General features: G+C 39.2%; 1 protein-coding gene and 1 long non-coding RNA gene across 5 annotated transcripts in view; one reads left to right on the top strand and one right to left on the bottom strand.

Annotated features, from left to right (window-relative positions):
• The window catches only part of LOC311430456, a 43,702-nt gene extending 27,267 nt beyond the window's left edge, over positions 1-16,435 (bottom strand). For 3 of the 4 annotated variants that reach the window (XR_014688799.1, XR_014688800.1, XR_014688801.1), the window contains exons 1-2: positions 16,306-16,435; positions 12,751-12,862 (exon numbers count right to left, since the gene is read on the bottom strand). This is a non-coding gene — a long non-coding RNA (uncharacterized lncRNA). Of the gene's footprint in view, positions 1-8,612; positions 8,740-12,750; positions 12,863-16,305 lie in introns of those variants that run through there. The other variant, XR_014688802.1, reaches the window with a different exon arrangement.
• Positions 1-16,842, top strand: part of GUCY1A2 (guanylate cyclase 1 soluble subunit alpha 2) — a 160,734-nt gene that overhangs the window by 114,453 nt on the left and 29,439 nt on the right. The gene's annotated exons all lie outside the window — the stretch shown is intronic.

Here is a 16,842-nt window from a genome sequence, read left to right as displayed (position 1 = left end):
GTCTTCATCTCAACTCACGAGCTTCACTTTCCATTTCTCTCCCCCGTCCCAGAGAGGGAGGGGGGAGGGTGAGCGAACGGCTGCGTGGTGTTTAGCTGCCAGCCGGGTTAAACCACGACAGTCTTTTTGGCGCCCAACGTGGGGCTCGAAAGGTTGAGATAACGGCAGATCTGACCAGAGTGTGTTAAACTAAAATTGGTATAAGTATTAGACCTGCTTAATAGTCACTTGTCATAATGCTGATTGCTTTAATCTCAACTGTGCTGCGCCTGTTTTCCAAATTGAGTATTATAGCACGTTATTTTCCGTATGTGCTCTCTGTCATGTTGTTTATCCTCTCCGGGCCCTGGTTTCAGACCGTTATGGTACTGTGTGTTGTATCAGTGGCTTATGAGATGATGAAATATCTGGCCATGACTCTAACCTGGTATTTGTACTCAGTAACATCTTCGATTCTATACTTTGGAAACTGTATTTTGGAAACTATTAGCAATTGTATCTGTTGCCTTTTTCCATTAGGGAGTCAATCTGTGGAGGGGAAAGGGGAAGATAATTTTTCTTACTTAATCACTCTCCCTTTCTCCTTCACCACCCCTGTACCCTCCTTGATCACTCTCCCTTCCTCCTTCACCACCCTCTTATCCTCCGAGTTTATTACAATAGCTCTCCAAGATATTGAATATCCTTGGGATACTCAGACAATGGGACTCACTTCCGAAACAACCTTATAGACACTTGGGCCAAAGAACATGGTATTGAATGGGTGTATCACATCCCCTATCATGCACCAGCCTCCGGGAAAGTTGAACGATACAATGGCCTGTTAAAGACTACCTTGAAAGCAATGGGCGCTGGGACGTTCAAAAACTGGGATACGCATTTGGCAAAGGCCACCTGGTTAGTCAATACTAGGGGATCTACCAACCGAGCTGGACCTGCCCAATCAAACCTGTTACGTACTGTAGATGGGGATAAAGTTCCTGTAGTGCATGTAAAAAATATGCTGGGTAAAACAGTCTGGGCTACTCCTGCCTCAGGAAAAGGCAAACCTATTCGTGGAATTGTTTTCGCTCAGGGACCTGGATATACTTGGTGGGTGATGCAAAAGAACGGAGAGGTCCGGTGTGTACCTCAAGGAGATTTAATACTGGGTGAGAATAGCCCATGAACTGAATTGCACCATGTTAAATAGTATATTATACTGTATGTTATCACTACCATGATTACTATAGGTGACTAATTAGAATGTATGGAAAAGAGTGTAACCTGAGCATGACATAAATGGTATGGAATAAGGGGTGGATAGATGTCCTGGTTTCAGTTAGCACAGAATTAATTTTCTTCCTAGTAGCTGGTGGAATGCTGTGTTTTGGCTTAGAATGAGAAGAGTGCTGATAACACCCCGATGCTTTAATTGTTGCAGAGCAGTGCTTATACTAAGCCAAGGACATCTCAGCCTTTGCTCTGTCCTGCCAACGGGCAGGCTGGGGGGGTGCAGTAAGAGCTGGGAGGGGACAGACCCAGGACAGGTGACCCAAACTAGCCAAAGGGGTATTCCATACCATCTGACGTCATGCTAAACAATATATAGGGGTGGCTAGCCGGGGGGAGGGGGCCGGACTGCTCGGGGTTAAGCTGGGCATCGGTCAGCGGGTGGTGAGCAATTGCATTGTGCATCACTTGTTTGTACATATTATTAGTAGTAGTACTATTATCATCATTGTATTATTATTATTATTATTATTATTATTATTATTTTCCTGTCTTATTAAACTGTCTTCATCTCAACTCACGAGCTTCACTTTCCATTTCTCTCCCCCGTCCCAGAGAGGGAGGGGGGAGGGTGAGCGAACGGCTGCGTGGTGTTTAGCTGCCAGCCGGGTTAAACCACGACAAGGAGTAACAGTCTTCTCAAGTTCTCCCCCCCCACGAAACTGGCTGATAAACCTTGACTGAATAGGAGGAAGTTTTTCTCAGCCATTTTATATAATATGTGACACCACAGTAACTTGAAGTTTGATTTCTGTTAATAGGCAGACTATTATAGAACAGTTATTCTGTTCTGACTGCATCTTCTAATAAGAAGTAAACACGCTAAAGTCTTGGTGTTTGCACTGGATTTCTTTTCCAGAGGCATACCTCTTGTTTAAGTTCTCTGAGTTCAGCAATGGGAAATGAGTTCAGAAGTTATCCCTCAGCTTGTTGGGGGTGTGACTGATCATGATGCACATTTAAGATGGCCAATTTCTTACACAGGCAATGTTCTTTTTTTTTTTAAGGCAGACTTGAGTTAGGAATCTCTTCAGGTTGTCCTGCTTGCAAAGATTTCAGCTCTAGGGAAGCCTAACAGCAATTATGAAATGTAGTGCTTTTTATTTGATGATTACTCGATTAGATACATCTGGCTTTATGATTATGCTTAACAGAATATATATATTTTCTAAATTACTTTGATGAATATATTTCATTGTCATCTCAGGACTGAATTTGCCATAATGTAAATGTTTACTTTTTGTACTGCTTGAAATGATCATCCCCTGTGATAACAGCTTTATTGACATCTTATTGAATGACAATTACACATCCCCAGAAAGGGACTTGGGAAGTTAGGGAGAAAAAGTAAATGAATGAATGAAAAATACTATAACACATAAGTGAGAATTTAGGATAAGGTTTTCACCCATAACGTGCATTAGCAGACAATCAAATGAGGTTTGTTATCTGGGTTCACAGTCATCATTTGAAAGTATTCATTGGAGACTTTATGAAAAATCTGTCTCTTAGAGGACAGAGGACCTGTGTGACTAGCAAACACTGATGGGCCTCAGGATGGTGACAAGATATAAGAAGCAGGTCCAGCCCCTGGTCTCACCCTGTGAGTCAGAGCTCCTAGTGTGCCGATGAGGGCACTGTGCAACTGACATGTACTCTGGTATTTGTCACTTCCAGCATAGCCAAGGGAAGTGGAAATGCACAGACAGAATGAAGACCCCAGGCCTGCACTCCTTATACCAGTGTGAATAGCCTGTGATTTGCACAGTAATGAAAAAAATTTTGCAGAGAGAGTGAGTGGGCTATATTATAGCAGCCTCCGTAAGTCCTATCATCAGTGTTGTAACACAGTCTTCTCTTTTCTGCTCATGGAGCAGATCCTCCTGAGAGTCATCATGCAGCACTTGAAGGGGAAGCAGGCGATCAGGCCCAGTCAGCATGGCTTTATGAAAGGCAGGTCATGCCTGACGAACCTGATCTCCTTCTATGACAGAGTGACGCGCTGGGTGGATGAGGGAAAGGCTGTGGATGTGGTCTACCTTGACTTCAGCAAGGCTTTTGACACCGTCTCCCACAGCATTCTCCTCAAGAAACTGGCTGCTCTTGGCTTGGACTGGCGCACGCTTCGTTGGGTTAGAAACTGGCTGGATAGCCGGGCCCAAAGAGTCGTGGTGAATGGAGCCAAGTCCAGTTGGAGGCCAGTCACTAGTGGCGTCCCCCAGGGCTCGGTGCTGGGGCCGGTCCTCTTTAATATCTTCATCGATGATCTGGACGAGGGCATCGAGTGCACCCTCAGTAAGTTCGCAGATGACACCAAGTTAGGTGCGTGTGTCGATCTGCTTGAGGGTAGGAAAGCTCTGCAGGAGGATCTGGATAGGCTGCACCGATGGGCTGAGGTCAACTGCATGAAGTTTAACAAGGCCAAGTGCCGGGTCCTGCACCTGGGGCGCAATAACCCCAAGCAGAGCTACAGGCTGGGAGAGGAATGGTTGGAAAGCTGCCAGGCAGAGAAGGACCTGGGAGTGATGGTGGACAGTCGGCTGAATATGAGCCAGCAGTGTGCTCAGGTGGCCAAGAAGGCCAACGGCATCCTGGCTTGTATTAGGAACAGCGTGACCAGCAGGGCTAGGGAGGTGATCGTCCCCCTGTACTCAGCTCTGGTGAGGCCGCACCTCGAGTACTGTGTTCAGTTTTGGGCCCCTCGCTACAAGAAGGACATGGAGGTGCTTGAGCGGGTGCAGAGAAGGGCGACGAAGCTGGTGAGGGGCCTGGAGAACAAGTCCTACGAGGAGCGGCTGAGGGAGCTGGGCTTGTTCAGCCTGGAGAAGAGGAGGCTCAGGGGCGACCTTATTGCTCTTTACAGATACCTTAAAGGAGGCTGTAGAGAGGTGGGGGTTGGCCTGTTCTCCCACGTGCCTGGTGACAGGACGAGGGGGAATGGGCTTAAGTTGAGCCAGGGGAGTTTTAGGTTAGATGTTAGGAAGAACTTCTTTACAGAAAGGGTTGTGAGGCATTGGAACAGGCTGCCCAGGGAAGTGGTGGAGTCACCATCCCTGGAAGTCTTCAAAAGACGCTTAGATGTAGAGCTTAGGGATATGGTTTAGTGGAGGGCTGTTAGCGTTAGGTTGGAGGTTGGACTCGATGACCTTGAGGTCTCTTCCAACCTAGAAAATTCTGTGATTCTGTGATTCTGTGATTTTGAAAGAAATATTTGTAATGGAAAATGGGCTGACAGTTCTCCTGTGAGTGATGGAGGATACCATATTTTTTACTCAGTTCTATTTGAGGCAAAATCCCATTACTATAACATGAGCTAAGGCCTTAGTACAAAAGAAGGACTTCTGGCTCTGACACTGCTTGTAGAATTGGATATATGTTTTTATCCTTTTGCCAAAATGTATTTTAGTCCAGAAGCACTCATATGATTTAGCATCTGCACCACTAATTATATGTAGTGCCCCATGACTGTAGTTTGAAAATATTGATTTAAAATTCCCTCCTACATTTAAGTGAGCATTACTTGAATTTATGATATTCTTCATATTTTACTGTATTTCTTCAGATAAAGTGGAAGCGTGTTAATTTTAATAGCTAGAGATAATGCTGTAAGAAGAATTCTCCAGAGCATAAACCTTTAGAGATAAAGGTCACAAAGCGTATCTCATTTAATGTGTTTAAACCCATCAGATATTATCAATGGCATCACTTTTTATCATGCTTCAAATCCTGCCCAATTATTTAATAAGCAGTGTGTATCCTAAAGACACAGAAAGGTCTCCTCTGCAGTTTGTTGTTAAAAGGGCTGGTCTGGCAGAACATACCTAGTTTTGACTAATGAGATTTTCACAAGAGGTTATTCTGTCAGATTGCCAGCTTTATTTATTTATTTATTTATTTATTTATTTATTTTTTAATTTTTTTTTTTCCCCACTGTGTGAAGGTGGTCCTAGTAGGGCTGTGAAGAGATACAGAACTGGGAACACACTGAGGAAAAGTGAATGACTTACATGAAGCTGGAGAAATTAACTGCAGTTATGTAGAGTTGTTGTATACAGGTGATCTTAACTAAAACATACAGTTTTTCAAAACATGTTTTGAAAATTAATTCACAACATGTTTTAAAAGATGTTTTAAAAGATGTTCCACTACAGCAGAAAATTGTCATGTATATTTCAAATTCTCATGTTAATAATAACATGAGAATTAGGCCTGTAAATGCTTTAATCAGAAACTGAAGCAAACACATACCCTCAGTTTTCTGTCTGTTTACCTGCTAACAACCAGTTCATGAAATAATCTAAAGTGGAGGAGGTTTTCTAGCTGATGCTGGCTTCAGCTGGATTAATTAATTCTCAGGTGAAGTAGGTGGGACCTTGTATTCACTGTGATTGCAAGGCACGTAGTCTAGTCCTTGGCTCAATTGTTTCTTTGTTATCAAGATACTCTGCATTTGCAACTTCTAACTTTCAGATGTGCATTGCCAAACCTGTTTTTCTATTGGATTTATAAACCACGCTCAAACAATGTAGTCTGGTCACACTATTAACACAAGAGCCTGTCTTTGTCTTTCAGCTAGCAAAAGAAAAACAGCATGGCAGAGGAAGATTTTCATATTGAGGTTGGGATTAACCTCATCTAATTTCAAACACTGACAGTGTAGGAAAATGCATCAAAATAGCTCCCTCTGTAAAAGGAGAGAATATAGGTATTTTAGTCTATACTTATCTGACATGCTTTCAGTGTCTACCTCATAATGAAATATTTGAATGTATGTTTGTCAGGTAAGTCCTACTTGCAGGGTGAGCAGGCTAATATGCTCTCAGATATATGTATTATCCCAATGGAGGGAGATGGACTGAAACACAGGTTCAAATCTTTGTTCAGTCACAGCCTTCCCATTTGAATTCTAGATGTTTTCCAGGCATTCCATACTTTAACTTCCTAAACGTACAATATAGGTGAGAGCTAATGTTTTGCAAGTAAACCCATTTCTGCAGCACGTCAAAGTTGTCTGACTTTAGAGCCATGCCATTGCATTAGTTTTAATTTGTGTTGTCTGTTTATATGCCTGTGTTTGTAGTGACTGGAACAATGAAAGCCTCATTTTGATAAACCTCTGATCTTTGCTTCTGAAGTGGTAACTATTAGTAAGGATGAACTCTGGCTCTTGAGTAAAGGTGTGAAGAGACAAAAGGTCTCTCTGTGCTGTTCATGCCCACAGTAAGAGGGACACATGGCAATGGGCAATGAGTTTTAGTGTGTGTAGCATCTTCTGCCTGCTCATTAAGTGTTCCCTTTTGCATTATGGTAATATGGCAGTTGGGCCCAGAACACAAGTAGAGTGAAAGTACTGACATTTGCTTGAATATATGCTTTTTATGAGTTTCTAAATGAAGCAGCCATTCCCAAACATACAATGAAGGAGAGTACTCCAGTGAGTGTTATCTGTGTAATCCTTTTCAGTGTGTCTTGCCTTGTTTTAATTTAGATTGTGGTGTGCTAGCTAGTGGTCCTCACCAAATGTGCATCTTTACGTAAGCAGTAACAGGTTGTCTGCTTTGTTTTAAGTTGTTGAAAGGATGACTGCTGATGCAGGCATTCTCATCAGCCGTGTATGAATAGCTGTGGTGTTACTGCAATGCTCCTAGCTCCATCTGTGGTCTCCTAGCAACTTTGCCTTGTACCTAATGTCTAAATCAGCCTCTGGAAGGTATATAATATCCTACTTCAGGCTGGATAGCCTCAAATAACTAATTTCATTGTGTTAAAAGAAAAAAAAATCTTAAACAGTTCCACAAAAGAAACACTTCATTAAGAAATATTTTGACTAAAAATGGTTGAGGAAGACAGTGCAATGGTTTTACAGGCTTACCAACATTTGGGCATCATTACTCCTTTGGGGAGCCTTTAGAGCTGCACGTCTCAGGGCAAAGCTAAGTGAAATGGAGAGCCTAAGCCAGCTCTGGAGACAGTTCCCTGGACTTGAGGAGAGTTTTAGTTCCTGCTCTATGGAAATGCGAAGTGAGAGAAGCTGGTCTCCATGGCTCACTAGGCTTCTGGTAAATTGCAGAAATTGCAGGTTTTATTAAGCTATCCTAGGGGAAAAATTAAACCTTCCTCAGCCCTCCAATCATTTTCACTCAAGTGCTTCCTTTTGCCTGATTTTAATAATAATCTTTATTCTTATTTCAAAAACCACACCCATTATTTTCAACTTCCATTCTTTGGAAGGAATTTTATCATACCCAGTTATATGTTACACCCACTGTATGACAATGTTACTGAATATGTGTTGTAATAACAAGGGTAAGTGGGGTTTAATATAACTACTAGGTGCACAACAGCAGCTTTGTGGAAGAGGTTGGTCTGAAAAATCAGACAGATATTTATTCTGCTGAAGAAGGATGTTGCCCAAAGGGTTGGTTGCTATTTCAGATGGCATGCATTTCTTGCTTTAATCAGGTAGCAGGGTAAAATCTGTGGTAGATGATAAAGGTAGACTTTTAAAGCTACCAGAGCTTGATCCTCCACAGCACGAGTGTCAGCCTGCTGTGGCTGAAATTGCAGAGCACAGAAACATGATATCAGGATTGGCAACACAATGTAAGCCCAAGCTGAATGAATTAATTACAAGGCTATGAAGATATTATTTTTCTGACTTCTGGGAGGAAGAGACCTGAAAGATGAGCAGAGAGCTAATTAATAACGTGTGGATCACTGGGAAGAGAATTTGCCTTTGGACCTAGGCATTCTCCTCTCATGGATTGCTTTCTTTGACATTGCTCTTCTAAGAGCAGGAATCACAGAATCATTAAGGTTGGAAAAGACCTCCAAGATCATCTGGTCCAACTGCCCCCCTACCACTAATATTATACACTAAACCATGTCCCTAAGTACCACATCCAACTTTTCCTTAAACCCCCAGTGATGGTGACACAAAGCCCTATTCTGTCTACCCTTGTCTCCACGGCAAAAGTGAAACATACTTGTAAAAAACAGGGTACGTACCCAGGGCACCTTGTGGACTTTTCTATTATTAGTTCACAGTGACTATTCCACATTCACAGCAGTTTGTGATTCACAGGATTTAGGTTTTACTGACTACAAAAGCATATGTAATTCAGATTTGCCTGTTCACTAAGGCAGGCAAAACCTTGCTGTGACGGATGTACCTAGTTCATAAGTTTGTCCATGTGCCTCACAGTGAGCATTCATGACCTCCTTCACTTAACATAAGTAATTGCAGAGGAAAGACAAGAGATGGTTTCAAGATTTAATTCCTGCATGGGATTTGTGGCCACAGGATGTGCATCTGGATTGCAGGGTTAGATTTAAGGTCACCGGTCTGATTCTCACGGTTCAGCGGTTTTTCCAGACACAAACGCCTCCAAGTAATGTACCATATGTCTGGCTAGTAGTAGAGCTGGTCGGGAATTTTCCATGGAAAGCAGTTTTTGGCTGCAAACACTAAATTATCAGAACCAAAAACCTCCTTAGAAATGCCTGGCCACATTGTCATAAGTCAAGAACATAAATTTTTTATTTTATGAGATATTTTTTTTCTTTTGCTACAGAACAGCAAATAGATTAGTGACTAGGACAATCACCTGAAAAAGATTTAAAAAAAAAAAAAAAAAACAAAAAAAAAAAAACAGGAATTAATACAGAGTAAAGGATTGAAGTAGTGTCCATATCCTTTGGGGAAAAAAAAAAAAAAAAAAAGGTTTTCTTGGCTATAGAGGATGGATGGAAGCTACCCTATGAGAAACATTTTGTATTGGGGCAGTTTGCACAGCTATGAAATTACACATTTTGGTTTAGACTTGCTCCACTCAGTGGAGTGCTTCCATGTTGAGGCTGAAATTTTCAACTCTTATTATTGTCATCAACTCTTAAACTTTTTATTCAGGCAAAAGAAACCAACCAAACAAACAAAAAAACAGGAATAAATACAAACCACCAACCCACTAGGTTGATAAATAATCAAATCTGAGATGTATGCTGGAAATTTAGGATGTTGACATTGTTATATCTTCAAGAAAACAAAAATAAATGTTTACAAAGTGAAAACCAACATGTGTATAGTGATAATATGGATTTGTAAAAAAAAAAAAAAAAAAAAAAAAAGGTCAAAGCATTATATAATTTAAAGAATTGGTTTAAGGAACCCAGGGTGGCTGAATGTTGAGCTTTTATTTCTGGTAAGTCAGGAGTCTATGTCACTGAATATCTTCTTCCCTTAAGTGTGTCTTGAATATCTTCTTCCCTTAAGTGTGTCTTTCTGTCATATAAGACCTAAAAGACAGATTTCCACTGTCAGCTATGAGAGTATTTTTCCTGTCTTCTGAGACGGAGAAGAGATGGAAAATGCTAAACAAACAAACAAACAAACAAAAACCAACAACAACAAAAAAACAAAACCCTAAGTATTGATAAGACAAAATACACAAGCGAATGAAAATTCATGGAAAGTAAATAGTAGTACACCGAGAAGCAAGCACAGATTTTTGCGTATAAATAGTTCTTTTGTGGAGTCCAGCCACAGAAAACGCTGCTAGTTTTGAATTGCTTCCTCACTGAGTTAATAGACACAGGTGCTCTGACAAAGACCTCTGAGTGGGAATTAGTGGGGAGAAGACTTTGCTTTTTACAGCTGTAGATGTGGTCTTTACCTAGGTGTCTATGTTTCCAGCTGCTGAGATACTGCCAGGCAGCTGCTGCCCTGTGTTGTATTGCTACAGCATCTGCCTCTCCTTGTGCTTCAGCATCCAAGCTGTCTGCACCTGCTTTTTGGTCTGCTTCTCTTAAGGAAGCCTCTTCTGGCCCATGCTAGTGATAGGAGTGAGGAACCTCCTTTACTGTCCTCTGTCACATATGTTGTATTTTCCAGGCTGTGTAGTATTTTATTTTCAGAACCACCAGTACTTCACCAATGTCCCTTCATTTTCTTTCTTTTTTCCAAGGGTCCAAACAGTGGAGTTGCCTAAACCAATTGCTTTTATCTGGGGTCATAATGAGCCAGTAAATAGTGAGGCAAATCAGCCTCCTTTTATCTGACACTATTCTGTAAGCAAAAGATGGTATGTACACAGAAGCCCTCTGATATGGAGAAGTAACACATCCTCCTGGATGATGCAACTTGGGCATTCATTGTGCTAGGTGACGGTGCTAGCATATCTCCTTTCTCTTTCACCCTCCTGCAGATAGGAGAGAAAATCACATTAGAGGTCCTCTTCTACATTTTCTTCTCCCCTCTCTTTTGTTTCCTACTGCATGGATACTTTTGAATGAGGTCCACAAGAATTAAAAAGAAAACAACAAAAAATGGAGCTGAGCTGCTCCATGCCTACTTTTTTTATACTGCATATGCTCTGTTATGCATTGAAAAGGTGTAGTTACCTTGTCCCTTTGTCAGGTTTCTCCATCTGTTAATATAATTTTGCTGGGAGGACTATGCTCACTGCAGAAAAGGGCTACTACCAGCCCTGCCGACAGAAAGATTTCCCATCTTGTGAGGAAGAGCACCTTGGTAACCATTGTCTTTTCTGGCCCTGAACTGACAGCAGAGCCTTGCACAGATTCCCAGAAGAGCTGCTTTTGGGTTGTGTCTTTCTCAGCCCCACTGGGTAATCCCGTAGATATGTTAACCTTTATACAGCTCTGGCTGCATACTCCATATTTAGGGGATTTTTAGAAGCAGCTGCTAGCATCCCTTTGCAAGACCAAGGCAAAGCAGTTGTATTTTTTAATGAGAATTCACTACTTTTCTTCCTCCATTTCCTCCAACACACACACCTCTGAGAGTAAAAGTCAAAGTCTGCTGTTTTATGCACCATTTAGAAAGCTCTATCACATATCTGTTGTCATTATGCTGTGCTAAACAGTGAGTCATGATTCTGTGCTATATTTGAGTGAACAGTTCAGATGGGGGGTGGATGCCAAAGGATAATACTTGGCCTTCTGTTTGAAGCTGACAAGTTCGGAAACATTGTTCAACTGTTTTAGAATAGTTTCATTCCCTGAGGAAGAATGTATTTCCTGTCATAAATAAATCCATAAACTAAACGTTTAATGGTATTTCAGCTTCCTTTCATATGAGACAGAGCATTTTGGAAAAAATGCTAATACTTCAGAGGAACTTGTGACAGCTTCTTCTGTTCAAATGTCGTCCTTAAATTTAAACTAGAGTAAAAGTCATTAAATGTAAATAAAGGACTTCAGAGGCTTTATATTGAATAACCTGAACTTTTCTGTAGACAAAATGATCTGTACGTTCTGGTATATCTTGTGTCTGATTTTGGGTTTTGCATTTATACTGGAAAGGAGAGGAGCGGAGAGGAGAGGAGAGGAGAGGAGAGGAGAGGAGAGGAGAGGAGAGGAGAGGAGAGGAGAGGAGAGGAGAGGAGAGGAGAGGAGAGGAGAGGAGAGGAGAGGAGAGGAGAGGAGAGGAGAGGAGAGGAGAGGAGAGGAGAGGAGAGGAGAGACATTAGTTTTTAATGGAAAAGAAGAAACAAGGTAAAATAGTTTAAGGATGTTCAGATAGGGGCTTTTTAGTTTCTTCATAGCATGTGAACCATTTGATTAGGGGAATAAAAAGAAAGATGATGGGTTAGGTTGTACTGGAATTTCTCCCAGCTGGCAGAACTTGGAAGGATCCAAAAGATTATTACCCAGCAGGAAGACATGATTCTTATGTGGGTTTGAAACTTTCTTACAGGAAAAAGAATCAGCCCTGAGGACTAAGATGAGAAATGATAGATCTCTGAGATCTCATTTTCATTCAGGGAAAGTAAATATCCACACCAGCAAACACAATGCGTTGGATAATTTCATTCCTATTCTTGCTGAGATGTAGTTTTCTTAGAGTGAACAAGATAATCCTGACATTCAGATAAAGATTATAACCCTAAAGTTTCCACCATTATCTTGAAATTTAAAGAGACAGAAACTGATTAAAACAAGCTTATCTACAGTGATGATATATTTGTATTCTTGAAATTTGGTGTTCATCTGGGAAACATAAGATACTCTTTACAAAAGGGTATGCTTCCAGTCTTCTGTGGATGTAGAGACATCTCTTACATGAGTTGAAATGGAAAGTGAGTAATTAAATCCCTAAATACCTTATTAAAATTGTGTCTTTTCTGTTGTCTTTCTATGAAATATTATTTTTCTTTCCATTACAGCTTGCTTGGTAGTAGATGATATATTTAGAAAATGGATGAAAACTACCTTTACCAAAAAAAAAAAAAAAAAAAAAAAGTTTAAAAAATAGGTTATTTTTGACTGTGCAGTTTCTAGAGTTCTTTTGTTCTTTTGGCGAGGAGCTAACTGCTGTTGTTACTACTTTACTACTGTTATTTCTACAGGCTGGTCTTTTAGAAATCACACTGTGGCTACAAACTCCTTACAGAATTAGATTTGTATCTGTTGTGAGCATCAGTCTGTTTTACTTAAAAGACACAGATTGAACCTTACCTTCAAGAAGTCTTTTCTGTTTTTTGAGTACTCTATGACAGTGACAATGACCAAAAAGGAATATAAAATGATGGACATCTTTCCAATTATTCCAATAAATATTAGTGTTTTTCTGAAAGAAAAAAAAAAAAAAAAAAAAAAAGCTGTGATCAGAAGGTGGTCTTATTGTTAATAAAAAGTTGAGTTTTGTGGTCTGAAAATCAGGCCTCTGCAGAACATCTCAAGTAGGACAATTAAAATCCCTACCCACTCCAAACTGTGTATAGTCAATTGTAAAAGGTGTTTTTATGATGTGTGGTTATAGAATTGTGGTCTTTATTTATGTGGTATTTATTTGTGATTTTTTTTTTTTTTTTTCAGCTTGTGGTTGACTTTTTATCTTTTCCAGTTTGCAGAGCTTTTTATACACCAACTTCAGTAACTAGTTATTGTACTTTCTTCCCAATATTATTTAAAAATCATAATCTCACAAAACACTGCTTGCTTAAACTTAGAAAATAGCACTGCTGGTCAGTTCTGGGTTTGATCACAATTCCTACTCATTTTAGCAAAAATAGTCCATAGGTTATAAGTAATGGAAACAATTTAAACTAGGTTAGCTACCTATACATTTGTGAATCTTAGTGGTTTGGGACCTGAGCTCAAGTCGTTTGACTTGAGTAGAAAATCTTTTACACTTATCTACCTTTGTTTAACCTTTGATTTTCTGAGGTGAAGCTGTTTCTGAATATCAGTTTGCAGATACTGGAAGGCATATATAAAGACTTAAAATTTTTGTATCTGCATAACAAGTATGTATGTGTTCAAGAATTTACACAGTGTTAGAACTGTACCATCTTGTAAAACCAAAAAAGTGTGGAATGTCTCTTAGGCATTAAAATTAGCATGAACCATAATTTATCTGCAAGTCTCTGGATTTCTCTTTTTTTCTCTCTTTTACTTTTATGGGTGTAAATAGATGACTCTGAAGGTTTAATCCAATCTGTGAGAGCCTTTGCTTATAGGATACTTGACTATCTGAGGTGTTGAGTATGTTTTAAAAATAAATTTTATTTCAGTTGCACATTTTTATTCAACTATGAATACATTTAAGGAATGTGTGTTTTATAAGAACTACCATAGTCGTGTCGAATTAAAAAATGATGGACTTGCATCTACCAAATCACTGTAGACTTTCACGCTTGTATGCATTTCACTGATACTTGTTTGCTCTAAACTGCTCTATTTTTGATTCACTTGTAAACATCTATCTTTCTGGACTTACTGAAGTGAATGCTAAGAGATATTCACCTAAAAAAATTAGTTAATATCCAAGTCCATGTCCCACACATAATTATATTTAGGTTTAGGTAATAACAACAAAAACTCTGAATCATCATAACAAATAGAAATTGTTCCTTAAATATACATAAGTATTCCACATCTATATATTATGTAGGTATTTAATGAAAGGCCAGATTCAGCAAACCTACGTGTGACTGGTGTGCACCCACATGAGCAGTTTATAGACTTACAGACTAGTGTTATGGTTAATAGTAAGAATGATTGTTGAATGTCTAATTTTGCCACTTTTCAATAGCTCATGTGTTTTATGATTAAAAGAGTATGCTTATATCAAAGGGAAGTACAAATACCATAACATTAAAATCTAGGAGGGAAAATGTATTTCAGTAATCCCTTGAATCTGTATGAACTGAAACAGACTATAATCAAGGTTTATTGGATGAGTTCGTTTCAAGACACTTACAGTACAGAACTTGCCCTTAACATATCATGCTGGGAAATCTCAGTAACTTTACTGCTCAGACACAGTAGGATAGTTATACTTAAAAAAATAAAATTGTTAACTTAAAAATATGTTCGTGGAGCTACATTTTATAAAACAGAAGCCAATAGCATGTGTTCAAGAGAATGGGAGTTCAGACAGTTCAGACAGTGTTTTCAATTTTGATTTACATGTAGTTTTTGGGATAATCGCAATTTCAACTGTAAAGCCTATGGAAGCCTGAGAAATCCATACAGCTTCAAAAAATACAGTGATGGATATTTTCTGTAGATGTCACCTTACTGTGTTAGCTTCTGTGCACTGAGGCAACATGAAAATGTCTCCAAAATAAATAACTGAGTCTTTCCCTATATATACTTTCAAACACTAATTAAATTTCAACAAATACTAATTTTAATATGGACAAGATATCTTAAACACTGAAATATTGTTGCGGGCTGAAGGCAGTTCCACTATCTTTAAGTACAAAACACCAGTCTCCATTTCACTGGACTACGTGTGCATAAGAACTTTCTCAAAGGTGAAAATTAAATATGTTGTGGAGTTTAAATTCAGGAATTTTTGTTGTTGTTCTATTTTGTTTGCTTGATTGTTTGGTTTTTATATTTCTCTATGTGTTTACCACAAAACCTCACATCTCTTAGGAAGGTATTTGATATTCAAATTTACTGTCTCCATTTTCTTAAATTTTTGGGGAGAACAAAGAATGATTACATTATGTTTGGCACTGTATAAAACATTTTCTCTGCCAAAATGAAAAGAAAATTTTCACAGGCTCCAGTGAGTCTTTCATTTAACCCCATTTGTCTCCAGGGTACTGTCCCTACATACTGGGCTCATTCTTCAAGTGTTGCATCTACTTTCATGGCCACAGTATTGAACTAGATGGTCTTTTGGTTTGATACAGTATAGTTGTCTTTATTTTCTTATCTAATATATTGCCTAGTCCTAGTCAGAGACCTCTGCAGCTAAATGTCAGCTTGTTTTTCTGAAGACATGACACACTTTATGGCTAGGATATCTGAGATAATAAAAAAAAAAAAAAAAAAAAAAAAAGTGTGTGCTCTGACTGAGGTCATGGCATCTATTTCAGTCTGGTTACCCTACAACATTTTATGGTTGCTTATGCACTGCCATTTCCTCCCCAATGGCTTAGTAGAGAGCTTGTGAAATTGCTAAGTATAAACATATTGAGGAGACTATGACATCCTTCTTCTGTTCTCAAAGCTTTCATTATTTCTGAGCACATGCCAAAGAATTTTTAGCCTTTTTGTTTTTCATGAGATCTTCCTTGATTTTTTCCATTTGTTGCATTGTGTGAATATTGTGAGCATTGGTAACCTAAATTATGTGACATCTTTTCTCCTTGGACAGAGCAAAACCTTCTAGTGCATGAGAAGGAATGATAAAAAGCTAAATAAAGACTTCTCTTGTTCACACACAAACACTATTGTTTACAGGAGATGAGATTAATTTTGTAAATATCTGTTCACCAGTAAAGTGTTTAGTTCTGAGTGTTCATCACTAGAAAGAAATGAACTATCATTCAGAATCAAAATGATTGTTTGTAAAAATGAATTTTATTTTTTTTGCAGAGTGGTTAATAAAGGTTATTCTCATAGTAGAACTGTCTCTCTAGTTATAGCTAAACAAATTTATAAAGCCACACTCTATAATCTACAAACTGTAATATACTTAAGAGTTTCCAATCAAGTTTTCAGTGAGGCTTACCATGGTATTCTGCAGTCGTCCTACAGACCTCAACATACCTTGATGTAGAAGCTTGAGTCAGGTATATCATTCTTTTTCTGTTTTTCAACTTTTCTGTAAGTAGAGCCAGCTGAAGCTGCATCCAGCAAAGAGCCACCAAGATAACGGAGGGTCTGGAGCACCTCTCCTATAAGGAAAGGCTGAAAGAGCTGGGACTGTTCATCCTGGAGAAGAAAAAGCACAGGGGGATCTTATCAATGTCTATAAATACCTGAAGGGAGGCTGCAAAGAGGACGGATCTGGTCTCCTTTCAGTGGTGCTCAGTGCCAGGACAAAAGGCCATGGGCACAAATGGAAAGACAAAAGCTTCCCCCTGAACATCAGATTTTTTATTTTTCTTTTATTCTTTTTTTCTTTTTTTTTACTTTGAGAGTGACCAAGCACTGGCACAGATTGCCCAGAGATGTTGTGGAGTCTCCCTTCTTGGAGATCTAGTTAGAAATAAGCATATATTTGAGAACATTCTCTATGTAAGGGACATCTTAAACCCAAAAAATCTCTCTGTAAATGCCTTTGTTTGGAACTAGGACCAAATT

Source organism: Aythya ferina (assembly GCF_964211825.1).
Source record: "Aythya ferina genome assembly, chromosome: 1".
In the NCBI taxonomy this organism is placed as follows: domain Eukaryota; kingdom Metazoa; phylum Chordata; class Aves; order Anseriformes; family Anatidae; genus Aythya; species Aythya ferina.
The sequence above is the reverse complement of the archived record's forward strand: the minus strand, read 5'-3'. Positions and strand labels throughout refer to the sequence as shown.